Source organism: Triticum urartu, chromosome 7, assembly GCF_003073215.2.
Source record: "Triticum urartu cultivar G1812 chromosome 7, Tu2.1, whole genome shotgun sequence".
Taxonomy (NCBI): domain Eukaryota; kingdom Viridiplantae; phylum Streptophyta; class Magnoliopsida; order Poales; family Poaceae; genus Triticum; species Triticum urartu.
Window position 1 is genome coordinate 200,460,418 of NC_053028.1, and position 18,536 is coordinate 200,478,953.

Genomic DNA, 18,536 nt, shown 5'->3' on the forward strand with positions numbered 1-18,536 from the left:
TTCATGGATGGCGAGCTCCTCCTTCATCTTGACGTCGCGGACGCCATCAGAGAACGCAAAGATGATGGCCTCGTCGGTCACCTTGGGGATCTTGATCCGTGCGTTGTTGAAGCGTTAAATGTACTTCTGCAGGGTCTCTCCTGGTTGTTGCTTGATGCGGCGCAGGTCGCCCGCGATCGGGGGGCGGTCGCGAGTGCCCTGGAAGTTGGCGATGAAGTGGGTGCGCATTTCTTCCCAGGAGGAGATTGAGCCCGGAGGCGGGTTCAGGAGCCAGGAGCGGGCGCCTTCCTTGAGAGCCATGGGAAACTAGTTCTCCATGACCTTCTCGTCGCCGTTAGCCGCTTCGATGCTTAGCTCATAGAGCTGCAAGAACTCTTCGGGGTCGGGGGTGCCGTCGTAGCGAGGAGGCAGATCTGGCTTGAAATTGCCCGGCCAGGCGACGCTGCACTGCTCGAGGGTTAAAGCGCGGCAGCCAGCTATGGTCACCGGGACCCGCCTTGGGGGTGGAGCTTGGTCTTGATGGGGTCCACGCCTTGCCGCTACAGGTGGCGCGCGGACTTGCCGTAGCAGCCGGTCTTGGCGCGGTGGTGCGAGGAGCGGCGGAGTGTTTTTTTGCGGCCGAGGGACTTCTTGACAGCTTCTCTCTTGATGCGCGGGCGCGGGACGCGGCGGGTCGCGTCACGGAGCCGCGCGTCTTGGCGCCAGGGCGCCGTCTTGGGGCTGAGGTGGTGGAGGCGCTCCGTGAGCTACGTCGCCCGTAGCTGGCGGAGGGCGAGGCGGAGAGAGGGACGGCGCAGGGGATCCCCCTATGGCGCGGACAAGCTCGGCGATGCGGTCGAGCCAGTCCTCGTAGAGGTCGTCTACCGGACGGTAGCGCAGGAGCTCATGCACTGTGAGGAGCACAGCCCGCGCATCCATGGGAGGGCGACGTGCGTGGGAGAAGAACCGGCCAGGGTCAGTGATGGAGTGGCAGTGCGGCCGTCCCGCCGCACCGAGGGGTGCAGCGAGGATGCTTATTGCTCGTTCCACGCTGGGCCTATGGCGGCGCTGGCGGCAAGCGACGGGGAACGATGAGGTGGCCCGCCGACGGGAGCCGTTTGAGCAGCGTGGGCGGCGAGGGCAGCCCGACGCTCAGCACGAGTGCGGCACGCGTCTGCCATGGAGACGGCGAAGCAACGGAGCGCGGAGCGACGGAAGGAAGCTTCGATGCACCCCTACATGGCGCGCCAAATGTCGGATCACGGGTTCCGGCAAACCCTTGAGGTTCGAACACTGGGGTGCGTGCAAAGGTTTTCTCCCTATCGATCCACGCCCTAGCTCTCTAAGATCTCACAGATGAACTCAACGAACTCACAACACAGAAAGACACAAAATTTATACTGGTTCGGGCCACCGTTGTGCTGTAATACCCTACTCTAGTGTGGTGGTGGATTAACTCTTGGGCTGATGAAGAACAGTTACAAGGGGAAGAACAACCTCCTGAGGTTGAGGTGTTCTTGTGCTCGGTGAACTAGTGCGGGTGAGATGATCTTGGATCTGCTCAGGTCCCTCTTCTCTCGTCCTTCGCACTATGGTGGCTAGTTCTACATATATAGGCCCTGGTCCTCTCCCTAAATATTGAGCGGGAAGGGAGCCAACAACAGCCAATTCGAAAGGGGACAACTAGTACAAGTTATCCTGACAAAAGGTGGTCTTCGCCTGCGAAAGGCTCTGGCGATGACGCCGTCTTGGGTTCCATGGTGACCTCTGTCCTGCCGTCCTTCTGGTCTTTGTCTCGTTGCACCAATATGGAAACCTTTGCTTGATGCCTCGGTACTGCGCGCTTGCGCTTGCCCCCTTGGCACCAAAGAGGAAACAAGGACAGTGCGTGCGCTGGCGCCTGCCTGGTCTCGATCGTCATGGCTCACATCACGCGGACCTCGCGCGGTTTGCCTTGCCTTGATCTCTCCGCCCCTCGTGAGCCTGCCTCGCGAGGCCGCTCCTGAGGAGGTCTTGCGTCATCCGCCTCGCGAGGCTTGGCCCCTTGCGAGGGTCTCTAATGCCTTGTCGATGAAGATGGGCCGTACAGACCTGCCAGCCCAGCCACACCGTGGGCCGCAGGCAGGCAAGTCTAGGGACCCCCGTTCTCAGGACGCCGACAAAAACATAAAGACATTATTGCACGTCTATTACTGCATTGGTCAGTAAAATCTTTGCAAGCTTATGTACGCAATCACTAGGAGTTAACTTGCCAAGTTATATATAAACAATTATTATTATTATTTTGTAAGAACTTTCAATTAACGAAATAAAATATCATTTTAATTTGATGAGTTAATAGGACGTGGGGTATTATTATTATTATAGGCTAGACGTGGGACAGTTGAGTTGGTTCTAGGGAAAAGTACTGGAGAAAACTCAATTTACATCAAAAAAGAAAGTGGGAGAAAATTCAGATATATGATTAATGAAAACGAAAAATAAAGGAAGTAGGAAGGTCTATAAAATGGTTTAAGCTTAGAAGCACAGTACATGCTATCCTAGACTACTCTACACATGAAGCTGCCACACGAGCGTCCGGGCTGCGCTTGGCTCTTCGCCTCTTCGGGAAGTCGAACAATCATGGAGTACTACTGCAGTGGAGGAGTACTACAGTATGCTTCTGGGCATCTAAAACCGAATGAACTACTACATGTCCACTGCGTGTGGGAGGGACGGCGTGTAGCGAAAGCTTCTCCTAGTCCTACCAGCCACCACGCTCATGGGCGAGGGAGGGACGCAGCTTCATTGACTTACTGCTCCTGCCTTTGCGTGTATGATAGGTGGGCCCAACAGGTGGCTGGCCCACCTATCATACAGCCAAAGGCAGGTGCAGTTAAGGCACCGGAGCTCAGTCCGCGAGGGAGAGGGCATTGTAGTAACAAAACTTCTCATTGTTTTACGAGTTGACACGACACCTCAAAGCACTTCACTTGATATATTTCAATAATTTGTGTTTACCGATGCATTAATTACAACGCATGCATGCATGCCGTGACACTCCTTTTGATACTTGCATGTGTTGATTTAATGCACCTTAAAGTAGTATGAATATGTGATGGTAAAGCTTTGTAATGCCCCGGCCCTAAAGCGAGAGATGGTTGTCCACGAGGAGGGCGAGATCATGCACACGGAACAGGACCCGATGATGGAGCTCTCTATGGTCTCGATGGACCTCACCTTACTCCATTGCCCCTTGTGCCTCTGCCCCTTGAAGCCTCCAGTGTATTAGGTTTGAATACACCTCGTCCGTTCGGCTGATCGAGCAAGGTGCGGGTTTCTTGATTGATGTCCTGTTCAATTGATTTGTGCAGTGCAAGGGAGGGCACCTGGCCTGCGTGAGCTGCCGCGTCGAGCACCCCGGGAACCAGCGGCAGTGACAGAAGTGCGAGCGCGGTTGTGGCTTCGACGTGCGAAACACGGCGGTGGACGCTGATACTTCTTCAACGTATCTATAATTTTTGATTGTTCCATGTTGTTTTATTATCAATCTGGGATGTTTTATAATCATTTTATAGTCATTTTATATCATTATTTGGTACTAACCTATTGACATAGTGCCCAGTGCCAGTTCCTGTTTTTTCCATGTTTTTTACATCGCAGGATATCAATATCAAACGGAGTCCAAATGGCACGAAACTTTACAATGATTTTTTCTAGGCCAAAAGGAAGCATATGGGCCCTGGTTGCACCTGGGGGAGTCCTGAGGAGGGGACAACCTACCAGGGCGCGCCAGGGCCTCCTGGCGCGCCCTGGTGGGTTGTGCCCACCTCGGGTACCCCCGGACCGCCTCTTTGCTCTATAAATACCCAAAAAATAACAGAATCCTAGGGGAGTCGACGAAATATTCATCCAGCCGCCGCAGAGTCCAGAATCACCAGATCCAATCTAGACACCATCACGAAGGGGTTCATCACTTGCATTGGTGCATCTCCGATGATGCGTGAGTAGTTCTTTGTAGACCTTTGGGTCCGTAGTTAGTAGCTATATGGCTTCATCTCTCTCTCTCTCTTGATCCTCAATACAATGGTCTCTTGGAGATCCATATGATGTAACTCTTTTGCGGTGTGTTTGTTAGGATTGATAGACTTCGAGTTTATGATCAGATCTATGTTTTTATATCCATGAAAGTATTTGAGTTTCTTGATCTCTTTTATGCATGATCTCTTATAGCCTCGTATTTCTTCTCCGATATTTGGGTTTTGTCTGGCCAACTCGATCTATTTATTTTGCAATGGGAAGAGGTGCCCGGTACTGGGTTCGATCTTACGGTGCTTGATCCCAGTGAAAGAAAGGGAACCGACATGTATGTATCATTGCTACTAAGGATAAAAAGACGAGATCTATATCTACCGCCATATAAATAAAGGGATCTTGTCTACATCATGTCATTGTTCTTATTGCATTACTCCGTTTTCCATGAAATTAATACACTAGATGCATGCTGGATAGCGGTCGATGTGTGGAGTAATAGTTGTAGATGCAGGCAGGAGTCAGTCTACTAATCTTGGACGTGATGCCTATGTAACGATCATTGCCTGGATATCATCATAATTATTCGAAGTTCTATCAATTGCCCAACAGTAATTTTTTTACCCACCGTTTGCTATTTTTCTTGAGAGAAGCCACTAGTGAAACCTACGGCCCACGGGTCTTATTTCTCATATATTTACCTTTGCGATCTACTTTTTCCTTGCTTTTATTTTTCAGATCTATTAAACCAAAAATACAAAAGTACTTTGGTGCACTTTATTTTATTTGCGATCTATTTATCACATCTATTACAACCTTTTTACCATCACGCACCAATTTCTGGCGCTGTTACCCGAAAGGGATTGACAACCCCTTTAACACGTCGGGTTGTGAGGTGTTGTTATTTGTGTGCAGGGGCTGTTTACGTTGTGTTGCTTGGTTCTCCTACTGATTCGATAACCTTGGTTTCACAACTGAGGGAAATACCTAACACCGCTGTGCTGCATCATCCCTCCCTCTCCGGGGAAATAACGACGTAGTTCTAGCTACCATCAAGGAGAACTAGCATGTGCACCCGCGCAATTGGGTGGCTAGAATATTTTTAGTGTATTCTCTAATATTCAATTCAGAGTAGTTGGTCTGCTTTTTGCTATTTAAATTTAGAGAATTGAACAGACATTTTAGGGAAGTTTATATTATTGTTTATTCACCTTGATATGTTTTTTTTAGTTTCCTCTTATTTTATTTTGCCGTGCCATTTTATGCACTTTATTTTCTCACTAAATATGATTGCTTTTCAATGTAATGGTCTAAAAATACTAAAAGTATTTACCTTCTAATCTGAACCCCGGCAAGTGTGTGTGTGTGTGTGTGTTTGCGAATGGAAAAGGGCGGCAAGTATGTTTAATGCTACAGATTTTAAGCGATGGAAAATCTTTGTTGATTACGTACGGTTAAAAAGAATTAAAGGTCTTTCTTTTTTAGACACATACAAAATATAGTCGCAGACACTCATAAACACACACATATATATAGTCATCCCTATGAATGCGCACATGCACACCCTATCCCTATAAGCACCTTCCAAAGACTGAGCCATCGAATTATATCTTGAGATTGAAGAAGTCACCCAGACGCCTCGCATTTGACGGGAACGTCCCCTCTCACTAAACATTCCATCTTTTATGAGACACCAAACCGTCAAAGCTGGGGTTAGATCCGATCCCTAGTAGGTGGAGGTTTATATTATTCTTTATTCGTCCCCTCCGACTAAACAAATATTTCAGCTTTTATGAGACCAAAGCGTGGGTTTGATCCCCGATGGGATGAAAGTTTATATTATTGTTTATTCATCTTTGTATGTTTTTTAGTATCTTTATTTTGTTGTGCCATTTTTTTTACTGTTCTCACTAAATATCATTTCTTTTGAATCGTTGAGTAATGGTTTCAAAATACTAAATGTATTTATCTTCTAATCTGAACTCCGGCAAGTATGTTTAATTTTGTATATTTTCATGCAATGTAAAATGTTTCTTGATTATCTATGATTGAAAAAAAATCTAAAGACTTTTTTTAGACAGTACCGATGCAGAAACTCATAAATATGTACATACACACCCTTACGAATGTATACATGTTTTTTTAGTTGTACCTGAGGTTTGATCCCTAGTCGTTGGGTGTTTGGTCAACGTTGTGTATGTTACAGCTATTTAAGAGCATATTTCTATGGGTTCTTACGTTTCCTAGGACATGTGTATTTGATTTTTTTTTTCATTTGAGCGGTGGATCCGTGTATTTGATACAGAGAAGTAATAAAAAAAAGGATACCGCCCCTAAAAAAGGTATCTAATTTTAGATTTTTTTAGCAGTATCTAATTTTAGATGACCCATGTATGAAGCCCAACGTTTTTATGTAAGCCCATTAGAGTCGACATGTACCATTCTGTACAATTTGTTTTCTAAGTAAAAAACAACCTGTGTCCCGTACGTGTCATCTACATAGAGTAGAACTATCCCCTTTTCTCTCTAAAAAAAAAAGAACCATCCCCTGCTCTCGTACGATCCCCACCGCCTCCTGAGTCCTCATCCTCGTTTGCCATTTCTTCCGATTTGCCGCCGGCGAAGGAAGATGTCACCGTTGGCCATCAGGAAATTAATACCTAGGTTATCCCAGATCTACATGTCGTTTCTTTTCTCTGAGTTTTGCTTCCATGGGATGGTGGCGCATGTGGCTGGGTGAGTGCACGGATCGCGGCAACCTCGTTGAGTCTGGAGACATGGCCACGGAGATTGCCAAGGAGAATTTGGGTTGTGCTGCTCATACTTGCCATCGCCGGGTGCTTTGGATGTTGGTGGTGCGGAGGTAGCGAGGGAGCTCACGGAGCAGGGATGTGAGGCAGCTTCTGCGGGCGGCTTTTGTTGTCCTGTTCATTGTTGGTGTTGTCTGGAGTCCTATCAAATGTAAGTGTTACAGCAATCATATAAGTTTTGGTGAAGGGGAATGATCTAGAAATCAAAATAAGTTTTTTTTTTATCATTACATTGCTAGTAAACAATACTCATACCACAACTTTCCTTGTGGAAAATGACACTTAGACTTAGTCCTCTAAATTTTGCAGTAGAGAACAGAGTAAGGAAAACATATGGACCTGCCTGAATTAAGTTGATCTGAACCTAGCAAGCGATTCTTCCATCTAATTACTGATGCATAGGAAAAAAGGAGGTTTACATGCACTTTTACTCAGCCAGATAGCAAAAGCATCAGCTTGATGTGAGACATGCATGTGCCTAGTTGCAGGTTAAGTTCTAAATTTCAGTTATTTTCATGGGGCTAGTGTTCTTTCTGGATTCTTACATCTTAATTACCACACAGAGGCAATGGTATATGGTGAACACATGGATGCAAGGCATCTGAAGTATCCACATCCATTGTCTTGAATCTTGCTTCTGAAATCTTGTTGTCTAATTGTAGAGTTTTGAGGCCTGAATTAAGGTTCCTGCCACTTTTATAAATGTTGCAGGGCAGTACATTTATGGTTTCTGTACACCTTTTTTCTTTCTGGATTCGGCAACCTTTTGTGCCCAACCAATATTGCTGTATAATGGTATATTATGTCTTCCAGCTCATCCATGGCTCTCCACTATAAAGTGTTATGTTCTTTTATTTGTTGTTACCATGTCCTAGCAAGAAGGCCTTAATTTGGTTCATATCTGTTAATTGACATGCAATGGTTTGATTTTTATATGTGTTGGTGGTGTAGATGATATTGAAGATCTATTAATGGTTTTATTAAACTGAAAAGGCTGTATAAGGTATAGGTGTTTATTACCTAGGACAATAGCTGTCAAAATTGCATGTCTTCCAAAAATTACAATATGAAGTGCTTTTGATAGTGTTAACATTTGCACTGTTATTACCTAATAAGTATCCTTCTTATCCTGGTCAATGTCAAGTACTCTTCCTAAATCTTTGTGTGTACATTAGTCTGCCTTACTATTTAATTAATAAGAAACTTATACATTAATTTATGGATTGTTTCTTTGTTTTCCTAGGCTGTAATTATCCATCATTATTCTGTGACTGTAAAATGAAATGCATTTAAAAATAATACATGCGTAAAAATCTAAAAGTGCGTATGGTGGAAAAATCAATCTCCCTTTTAGCTGGCATGTCTTGCTTCTTCGTTTCTTGTTCCAACATGGTGTCCACTTTGTCATCTATCAACTGCTTGGCATACTGCAAGATAATCAGCGAGGAAAAACAGAAAAGATAATAGCTATTTATTTTAATGAATTAAATGCACCTTTACCTCCTTGTCTTTATTGTTCAAGTACAACATCTCAAGCCAGGCATAAATGTTTCGTTAGATGACAGACATCTAGCATCTGAGTCTTCATCGTTAAGCAATGTATGTATGATTTTTACTTCAATGTGTTATCAGTAGATCAGAATAGATAGTGTTTCATACTTGTGAAGAAGTTATTGAATTTTGGTTATGTCTAGATCCGTACATATTCTTGTGTTACCTCTTGACTTTAGGCACAAACCCATCAACAATTAATCTATTACATATTTTAGTTTTTGAAATTATTGGACTTACCATTCAATGTTTGCACCATTGTTTAGGTCACCGTAAGACGGTCTGGTTTTGGATTACATATTCATTCAATAATAAGTAAAAATTCCCATATCATAACTTTGGTTTCAGCCCAAAATGTTAAGCCTAAAAATTCGATGCCGACCACAATGGAAGAAGTATAATTAAAATTTAAGACATTGGTATACTCCGTGCACTTACTATGGTATTAGAAATTCAATATCACGGTTACGTATCGTTTTTATTTATTTATTGTTCCACATGCTTCATTTGGTTAAGTAGTCCGATGACATCTGTCATTTTGGTGATTAATAACCCATAGTTAGAATGATTGATTAAACAGAAATCTGATTTTTAACTGTAACATACCTGAGCATTGCTTACCTTTATATGCTTCTTGTTGTAGTATGTCCTTGGTATGAGACTCAAAGTAGTAATTTTGCAAAACTTCCAATAATCCTACTTTTGTCATTTTTTTGATTAATTACCACATAGTTAGAATGATGGATTAGCCAAAAATCTGATTTACAACTATGACATACCTGAGCCTTGTCTATCTTTTTATGCTTGTTATTGTAGTATGTCCTTGGTAGCAAACTCTAGTAATTAGGAAAATCTTCCGATGATACTTTTGATCCTTTCACCTCCTTTCTCTTAGTATTGTAAGCAAAAATTAATCTAATGCCATTGTTCAATGGGTCATATTTTGTGCCTTCCACAACCTTAATATTGCTAAATGGATAAATAAATTTCTCAATTATCCTTTGATCTATAAGTATCTATCCGATTTTTACCTATGGTAGCATGAGTTGTTTGGTCCTCTATCAAAATAACTAAAATATATACTTATCGTCTATTGTTTGAACCATAGAATAGTCTGCATTTAAAATTGTATAGAATAAACCAGCTCATCTGTGAAGATCACATCAAGCTTCACTTATTGATTGTTTTTGGAACAATAGAACAGTCTGCAATTAAATATGTATAGCATAAACCTGTTCATCCATCAAGATCACATCAAGGCTCATAAGTTCATCGGTTGTAGGATTGATTATATCCCATGTTCTTGTTACTTTCACTTAAAAATCCCAGTTTTGGTCTCTTATTGAAGTCTCTCAGCTTCTTGTATTCCCAAGCGTTTTCACTTGCAAAGGATTAAAACGCACCGCTTCAAAAGGATTGAAAAAGTAGTTGTCAATTGATAATGTGCATATGAAGATTGTAGCTGACAAAAGTGAGTTCATATTAATAATAATTACTAACCATGTTGATTCAGGTGAGAAGGAAACTCAGACGGTTGGGTGTGACTCACGTAGAAATCGAGTTGCATGCCACTTCATAATTTGGGCTGCCTTAGATATTTGCGGAGCGCCAAGTCCAAACATCTCGCGTCACCGAGTCTGTTGGCTTCAACTGTCCTCGTGGTGGCATCGTCGAGTCACGGCATCCTATAGTTGGTTGGCTTCAATTTTCCTGGTCGTGTCGCTGAGTCGTGAGTTGCTGGGCGTCTTAGATTTCCAGACTGAAGATGGGCGTGTTTGGCTGCTGGGTGTGGTCGGCCGTGTATTTTTATGGATGAGTTCTGGCTGTGTCCTTATGGAGTCCTTGTATGTTTATATTTCCATAAACGCTATGTGTGAATAGTCAGTCTGGTGGATGCAGCCAGCCATGTATTTTTGGGGGCGTGTCTGTATGCACTCCTTTTGGCTGACCAAGTTACTAATGTGTCCTTCCAAGTTCCGATTAGGACTTGTACGTGACAATAGTTGGGTATGTAACCTCCACTGTCCATATCTAATATATTAGTTGTAGAGATAATTTAATCTTTAATTTTTTTTGAACCAGTGCTTCCTTCTATGACTCCATTGATGTACCTTATGCATATAGACGTGACAGTTCAATTTCCTGACATGTACATATTCACGTGTTATGTGAAATCTTTAAATCTGAGTCATTGTTATTCTGATCAAACGGTGGTAATAATATTAGTCTATGTGGATTAACGTCATGTCTTATTTGTTTTCTGTTTTAATTATGTAATAGATTTCTGGCGCCGTTGCCAGGGAGGATCTTCAACATAACCAGGTTCCCAATCACAAATCTCATCTTCTTGCAATTTACATTATTCGCCATTTGCCTCTCGTTTTCCTCTTCCCCACTTCACAAAAAATTGCTGTTTTATTCGCCTCTCTTTTCTGTTCGTCGTCTTCTTGCCGGATTTGTTTTTGTGTGTGAGATCTTGTTTGCCATTATGGAGAATTCCTCCTCTACTGCTTGCACTCCCGAGAACGAGGTTCTCAACTTTAAACAAAGGGGAGGAGAAAGTTTAAAAGATTCTTGATATAGAATTTGCAATGCTCATAATAGATCTATCCGCAAGCAATCTACCACTGTGCTTATGCGCTGTATTTTTGTTGGTATCATCACTTGGTATAGATTCGTCCTTGATACGATTACCGGTGGAAATTTCTTAATGAGTCCTCCTTTTGCTGCTCTTAATGCTATGGGAAATTTAGTGGGCTTACCACCTCTTATGGTTAATGAAACAATTTTGACTCTTGAGCATGTTATGGAAAGACTAGATGCTATTGAAAAGAAAATGCTCATTGAAGATCATATGGAAATTATACATAAAAAGATGCATAATTTTGCCACTATTCTTGGATCAAAAGCGGGAAATATTTTTAAGTTGTTAAAACAAAGGGGTACTTTAATCCATGAAAGAATAGAAGAAGGTCCGTGTCGGATCGATAAATTGGAAGAAATCTTTAGTAATCTAAGAACAACTTTTACTACCACTAAAATTATTGAGGAAACTCTCGTAAAGAGTAGGATATCCAAAAATAAGGGTGCAACTCCTAGTAATAGCAATAAAGGAGATCTTAAGATGATTAGTATCCACTCTGATTTTGTTGAAGTGATAAACGATCATTTTTGCAAGAATGAAATCTTTGAATTTATTCCTAGGATTGTTGTTATTGAAAATCTTTATGCTAAATCTTTGAGGGATTCTAAGTGTTTGATTGAAGAGTTGGACAAGGATGACAAAACTTAGATCCTTACTTTATGCCTAGCTAAGGGCGTAAAATTATAGCGCTTGTTGGGAGGCAACCCAATGAATAAAATTTATTTTTGCTTTTTCCTTTCTGTTCTTGAGTGTTAGCACAATTATGGTACTGTTATGACTGTGTTTTTTATGTTTTAATTAGTGTTTGTGCCAAGTAAAACCTTTAGAATCTTCTTGGGCAATAGTTGTTTGATCTTGCTGATGAAAAAAACAGAAAATTTGCGCTCACAAAATTAATTTTCATTTTTTTTACCAGAGAGCGATAAAATATCCATTCTTTTTTCAGTAGATCAATATACAAATTTCTCAGGATGTTTTAATTTTTCAGAGTTTTTGGAGTTACAGAAGTATTTGAAATAGTCAGATTGCTACAGACTATTCTGTTTTCTTGTGTTGTGTGCTTATTTTGATGGCTCTATGATTTTCTTTGATAAATTTTTGCCATAAAAAAGTTGGAATACAGTAGATATAATACAAAAGCAAAATATGAATTGATTTGATACATCACTTATAGTAGTGCTTTATTACTCTTATACTAACGGATCTCATGAAGGTTTTGTTGAGTTTTGTGTGATTGAAGTTTTCATGTTTTGGGTTATCTTACGATGGATGAAGGAAGGATGTAAGATTCTAAGCTTGGGGATTCCCCCAGCATCCCAAGTTATTGTCCAAGAATGAGCATCCAACTAAGCTTGGGGACGCCCCCGAGTGACATCCCCGCTTTTTTCCAACAACTATCGGTATTTTACTCAAGACTATATTTTTATTCGTCACATGACATGTATTTTGCTTGGAGCGTCTTGTATGATATGTGTATTTACTTATTTTATTTTGTGTTTTAAGTCATCAATCCTTGCTGGACACACCTATTTGAGAGAGCCAAAATTATGTCATGACTTGTTAGAATTGCTCTCTATGCTTCACTTAAATATTTTATGAGCTAGGACTTGCTCTAGTGCTTCACTTATATCTTTTTGAGCACAGTGTGCTTAGTATTTTTGAAGAAATGCTCTCTTGCTTCAGTTAGATTTGTTTGAGAGTTAGTAAATTTTGAAGAAATTCTCTCTTGCTTCACTTAAATTATTTTGAGAGAAAGAAAATTTGTTATGCTCATGATCTTCATTTATATTTGGTTGAGCTTATGAAAAGCAACTCATGAAAATTAGTCCAAAAAAGATAGATATCCAAGAAGGATAAAGTAAAGAAAATGTCATGAAGATCATTGGACAAAATAAACTTGATTCTTAGTAATAGTTTTGAGATATGATGATGTGATATGTGAGTTATGTTGATGAGTAATTGTGCTTTAGTAAAAATATGGGTGTTAAGGTTTGTGATTCCCTATGCAAGTATGAAAGTCAATAGTCATGCAATGAAAATTATATCCTACTTGTGATGCATTATTAGGTGTTAATTATGCTTAATGCGTTTCTTGGTTGGTCGCTTCCCAATCTTTTTCTAGCCTTCATTTTGCACTAAGTATGACTTCTACTTGTGCATCCAAAATCCTTTAAACCAGTTTTGCCACATGAATCGATTATATCTATCTATATGCGGTATTCTTTTGCCATTATAAGCAAATTTGCATGTGCCATCTCTAATTTTCAAAATAAACATTTTTTTTGTGTGTTTGTTTCGCTCGCGGAGCGGTGAGGGGTGGCTAATATTTTCCATTCTAGATGTGTTATTCTCAAGATGAGTGTTTATTTACTTGTCATTGCACGAGAGTAAGACAAATGTATTAGAGATGCCCAGTCTCGAAATGCAAAAAGAAATGAATTTATTTTATGTTGTCAAATAATAAATTCCTTGGAAAGTGTTGGTATGGAGGGCACCCGTGGATACGGCTAGCCATGGAAAGTGAAAGTTATGGTGGAAAAAGAAATAAACTTTATTTTCTGTTTGGGAACCGCCTATAGCATATCTAGCATGGAAAGTGTTCGTAAGTCTAAGTCGTTTTCGTTGGTGGGATGGATACACTTTCCAAAATGTTTTTATCTCAAATTTTCCGCTTTGAGCTCTGGCACCTCTACAAATCCCTACTTCCTTCTATGAAGGGACTTTCTTTTACTTTATGCAATTTTTATTTTGAAATTTGAGTCTCCATCTTCTCTTATAAAAAGCACCAACTAGGAGGCAATATGATCGTGCTCAAATATTGGGTGTAGTTAATATTCATGTGTTTCATGAATGGATCAATGTTTGAGCATGATGGGCTAGGGATAACTTATTTTAGCATTGATATTTTGAAAGACATGGTTGCTTGTTGATATGCTTGAGTATCTAAATTATTATGTCAAAACTAGACTATTGCTTTGAATCACATAAAAGTCCAAATGTCCATGCTATAAAGAAAAGAATATGATATGACTTGAAGAACAACACTCCACATCAAAAAAATTGTTTTTTTATCACATACCTACTCGAGGACGAGTAGGAGTTAAGCTTGGGGATGCTGATATGTCTCCAACATATCTATAATTTTTATTGTTCCATACTGTTTTATTATCAATCTTGGATGTTTTATAATCAATTTATAGTTATTTTATATCATTTTTTGGTACTAACCTATTGACATAGTGCCCAGTGCTAGTTCATGTTTTTCCATGTTCTTTGCATCGCAGGAAATCAATATCAAACGGACTCCAAATGGCACGAAACTTTATGATGATTTTTTATGGGCCAAAAGAAAGCAGATGGGCCCTGGTTGCACCTGGGGGAGCCCCGAGGAGGGGACAACCCACCAGGGCATGCCAGGAGGGGTTGTGCCCACCTCGGGTACCCGCCGGACCGCCTCTTTGCTCCATAAATACCCCCAAAATCCCAGAACCCTAAGGGAGTAGACAAAATATTCATCCAGCCGCCGCAGAGTCCAGAATCACCAGATCCAGTCTAGACACCATCACGGAGGGGTTCACCACTTCCATTGGTGCTTCTCCGATGATGCGTGAGTAGTTCTTTGTAGACCTTCGGGTCCGTAGTTAGTAGCTAGATGACTTCATCTCTCTCTCTCTCTCTCTTGATCCTCAATACAATGGTCTCTTGGAGATCCATATGATGTAACTCTTTTGCGGTGTGTTTGTTGGGATCAATAAACTTCGAGTTTATGATCAGATCTATGTTATTATATCCATGAAAGTATTTGAGTTTCTTTGATCTCTTTTATGCATGATCTCTTAAAGCATCGTATTTCTTCTTTGATATTTGGGTTTTGTCTGGCCAACTCGATCTATTTATCTTCCAACGGGAAGAGGTGCCCGGTAGTGGGTTCGATCTTACGGTGCTTGATCCCAGTGACAGAAAGGGAACCGACACGTATGTGTCGTTGCTACTAAGGATAAAAAGACGAGATCTATATCTACCGCCATATAGATAAACGAATCTTTTCTACATCATTTCGTCGTTCTTATTGCATTACTCCGTTTTTTCATGAACTTAATACACAAGATGCATGCTAGATAGTGGTCGATGTGTGGAGTAATAGTAGTAGATGCATAGATGCAGGCAGGAGTCGATCTACTAATCTTGGACGTGATGCCTATGTAATGATCATTGCCTGGATATTGTTATAATTATTTGAAGTTCTATCAATTGCCCAACAATAATTTGTTTACCCACCATTTGCTATTTTTCTTGAGGGAAGCCACTAGTGAAACCTACTGCCCCCGGGTCTTATTTCTCATATATTTACCTTTGCGATCTACTTTTTTCTTACTTTTATTTTCAGATCTATTAAACCAAAAATACTTTACTGCACTTTATTTTATTTGCGATCTATTTATCCCATCTATTACAACCTTTTTACAGTAACGCACCAATTTCTGGCGCCGTTACCCGAAAGGGATTGACAACCCCTTTAATACGTCGGGTTGCGAGGTGTTGTTATTTGTGTGCAGGGGTTGTTTACGTTGTGTTGCTTGGTTCTCCTACTGGTTCGATAACCTTGGTTTCATAACTTAGGGAAATACCTACCGCCGCTGTGCTGCATCATCCCTCCCTCTTCGGGCAAATACCGACGTAGTTCCAGCTGCCATCAAATGTCGTCCTCTCCTCGGTGAGGGTGGAGTTCCAGCTGTGGGCGAACGGCCCACCGGGGGAGCCCAAAGGTAGGACCGACGCCGTTAAGGTGGAAATGGAGGTGACAAGCAGCAAGGATCCTGGTGACGTCGCCGTGCAGGAGATGACCTTCTTCACAGTTCCGCCCAAGCTGCTGGCTGGGGTTAACCTAGTATCCCTCCACATTCAGATTAACAAGCTCACGTCCTAACTGATTCTACAGTGCCTTATGTTTATCTTAGTAATATGCTAATATAGGGGTTAGCTTGGTCTACTTTCGCTTAAGAGATGGTGGGTTTTGGTGGCGATGCAGCAATTACTTCGACATCAGATAAGCAGTTAAAGTATTTCCAACAGTCAAACGGATATTTTGTGTCTGTTAGATATAAATATCCTTTGGGTAACAAGTATAACGGCAACATCTTATATGCTTGTTTGTTCAGGAAGTGTTGCATACTTGTGCGAGTTGACGCGACATATCAAAGTAGTAATGTACTACTACTAAGTATGTACTCCCTCGATCCTAATTTCTCTGCGCATAAGTCGAGGCACAGATACCAAGGAGGGTCTGGTTGTGTCTATACTTGGACAACTCACCCGACTGCGCACCAGGCAAACGAAGCTCGTGTCATGTTGGTGTCGTGTGGGCACGCACATTAACCAAAACCTCACGCCTCCAGCTTAGCCTCCGCGTTTTAAACTTCTCAATCTCAAGGCCAAGGAGCAACGTGAAACCTATGATAGAGCCAATCGGATGGTTGTGAACACTACAATTTGTAGCTACATATGCGTGTGTGAGAGAGGACGAGTGCGTGCGTGCACCTCTTCTCTTCCTGTATAACGTACTAAACTCAGAGTACAAGTGTATGTGGGGGCATCGACCTAGGGAGCTAGAGATGGTGCGTGCGAGAAGTCCTGAGAGATAGGTCTAATGCGTCTGAAAAAAAGACTATTCTATAGCTCGCCACGAGGCTATTCCTGTCAAACACCCCAATAACCGTAAGATATGTATCTGAAGGTGCCAGTTATTGCATGTACAGAGCAGTAGAAAAAGAACTACCATGGCATATGCTACACCACGGCCGAGAACACATGACCACGTTACGCCATCCGGAAATAGTGCCGCACTTCGAAACTAGAATCTTCAGTAAATTTTGAGCTTGCGTCTCGTCACATTGCGAACTACAAAAAAAGTCCACCACTCATCATCTACCTTGGTTGGTGAGATTTTTGAATTGACCCCTATAAACCGGAAAGGAGGTACTACTACCAAGCTATATTTAATTGTAAACCTGTTCACACTAATCACAACCTAAACGGTTTCCCACTTAGGAGCGTATTAGTACTCGGTTATAAATACTACTATGCCAAGATGACTGCACATTCCTCCTCAACTCCTCATCCACAAAAACAAACAAGTCATTTAACATCCTTCCCTTGCATCTGCCATGGCCAGCATGAGTTCTGGGTCGAGAGATTACCACCAGGGAGAGGCGAGCATGGAAGCGAAAGCACGAGAGATGTCTCGTCTCACCGTGAAAGCAGCCTACATGTCCCGCCACGCGGAAGTAGTAGCACAGAGGTCCTGTCGCACCGCCGAAGCAGCATGGAGGTCCCGCCACGTCGTCGATGCAACAGACTGGTCTGGCCGCGTCGCGGAAGCAGCAGAGATGTCCCGCTGTGCCGCGGCAGCTTGGGAAAATGTCTCGCGGGCAGGCGACGACTCTTACAGGCGCATGCATGCGATCATCCATAGCCAGATGGATCAGATCTCCGGCTGGGTGAGGTTGCAGGACGACATGAAATCCTTGTTTGAACAGGCTACCAGCGTCATCCGTCAACTAGGGGAGGGCAATGAGAGGCTCTGGGCCGAGCGACCTGCTGAGGGCGAAGATCATCCGAAGTGCAGAGCAGGAGGAGGAGACCAGTGCCTTGTTGAATAGGACCGCCATCATTGTCAAGAAACTTATGGACGAGAATGACATCCTCTGCATCGAGCACCAAAGGCTGGTGGAGGAATCCGTGGATGCTCAGCAGCGTCTTGAGGACACGACAGAGCTCATCGCCGCTCGCCGCGACGACTAGTTCCCGCGGCCTGCAGCAACGCATCAAGAAAGTAGATATCAACGAGCCAGATCGTTGTCTTCCTTCTTCTTTTGCCCTTGTGTATTTCGGGCGTAGCCGCATGTGGCTTTTTTAATTATCTTCTTAATTATGTAAGACAATTATTATCCACCGTCGTCGTCCTTATATATTCATCAGTCTTGCTATAAGTCGCAGTAGATGCTATATAGGTCCGTAGGATCTTACATCAAGATCCGTGCAAAATTTTCTTTTTAGATAATATTTTTTCTTTCTTAAATCTCAGTCGAGTTAGACATAGTCACGCCATTAAACAGAGGCTCGGGCGCCATTAATGGAGACCTTGGGAGAGAGGTGGACGACAGATGGAGGTCAAAGGGCTCTCCTCTAGATAAGCACGTGCAGGGGTCTGATCGCACGCCTCCCATACTCAAATAGATACCCTGCACGGTGCCTTCTAGCTAATTAAAAAGGTGGACGCGAGGCGGCACGTACATGGTAAATAGAACACCCACGGTTTCAATAATACTTGTGTTTCCGATTGTAACGTGACAACACTTGTTCCAAAATGACTTTGTAGATTGTTAATGTGTGCACCTTCGCAAATTGGACAGCAAAATTACCACAGCATGTTGGTGCCATGTCATGACACCAAGCCAAGTTTCATGATTTTCATGCGTGTTTTGGATTTACAGGAATTAAAAAACCAAGTTTCTCAATGTTTCTAGTCCAGCCACGACGCC

General features: G+C 42.2%; 1 long non-coding RNA gene across 1 annotated transcript; it reads left to right on the forward strand.

Annotated features, from left to right (window-relative positions):
* Window positions 1-6,463: 6,463 nt before the first annotated feature.
* LOC125522590 lies at window positions 6,464-10,418 on the forward strand. The gene is made up of 2 exons (XR_007289845.1): window positions 6,464-6,951; window positions 7,512-10,418. It is a non-coding gene; the product is annotated as an uncharacterized LOC125522590 (long non-coding RNA).
* The last annotated feature ends 8,118 nt before the right edge of the window (window positions 10,419-18,536 follow it).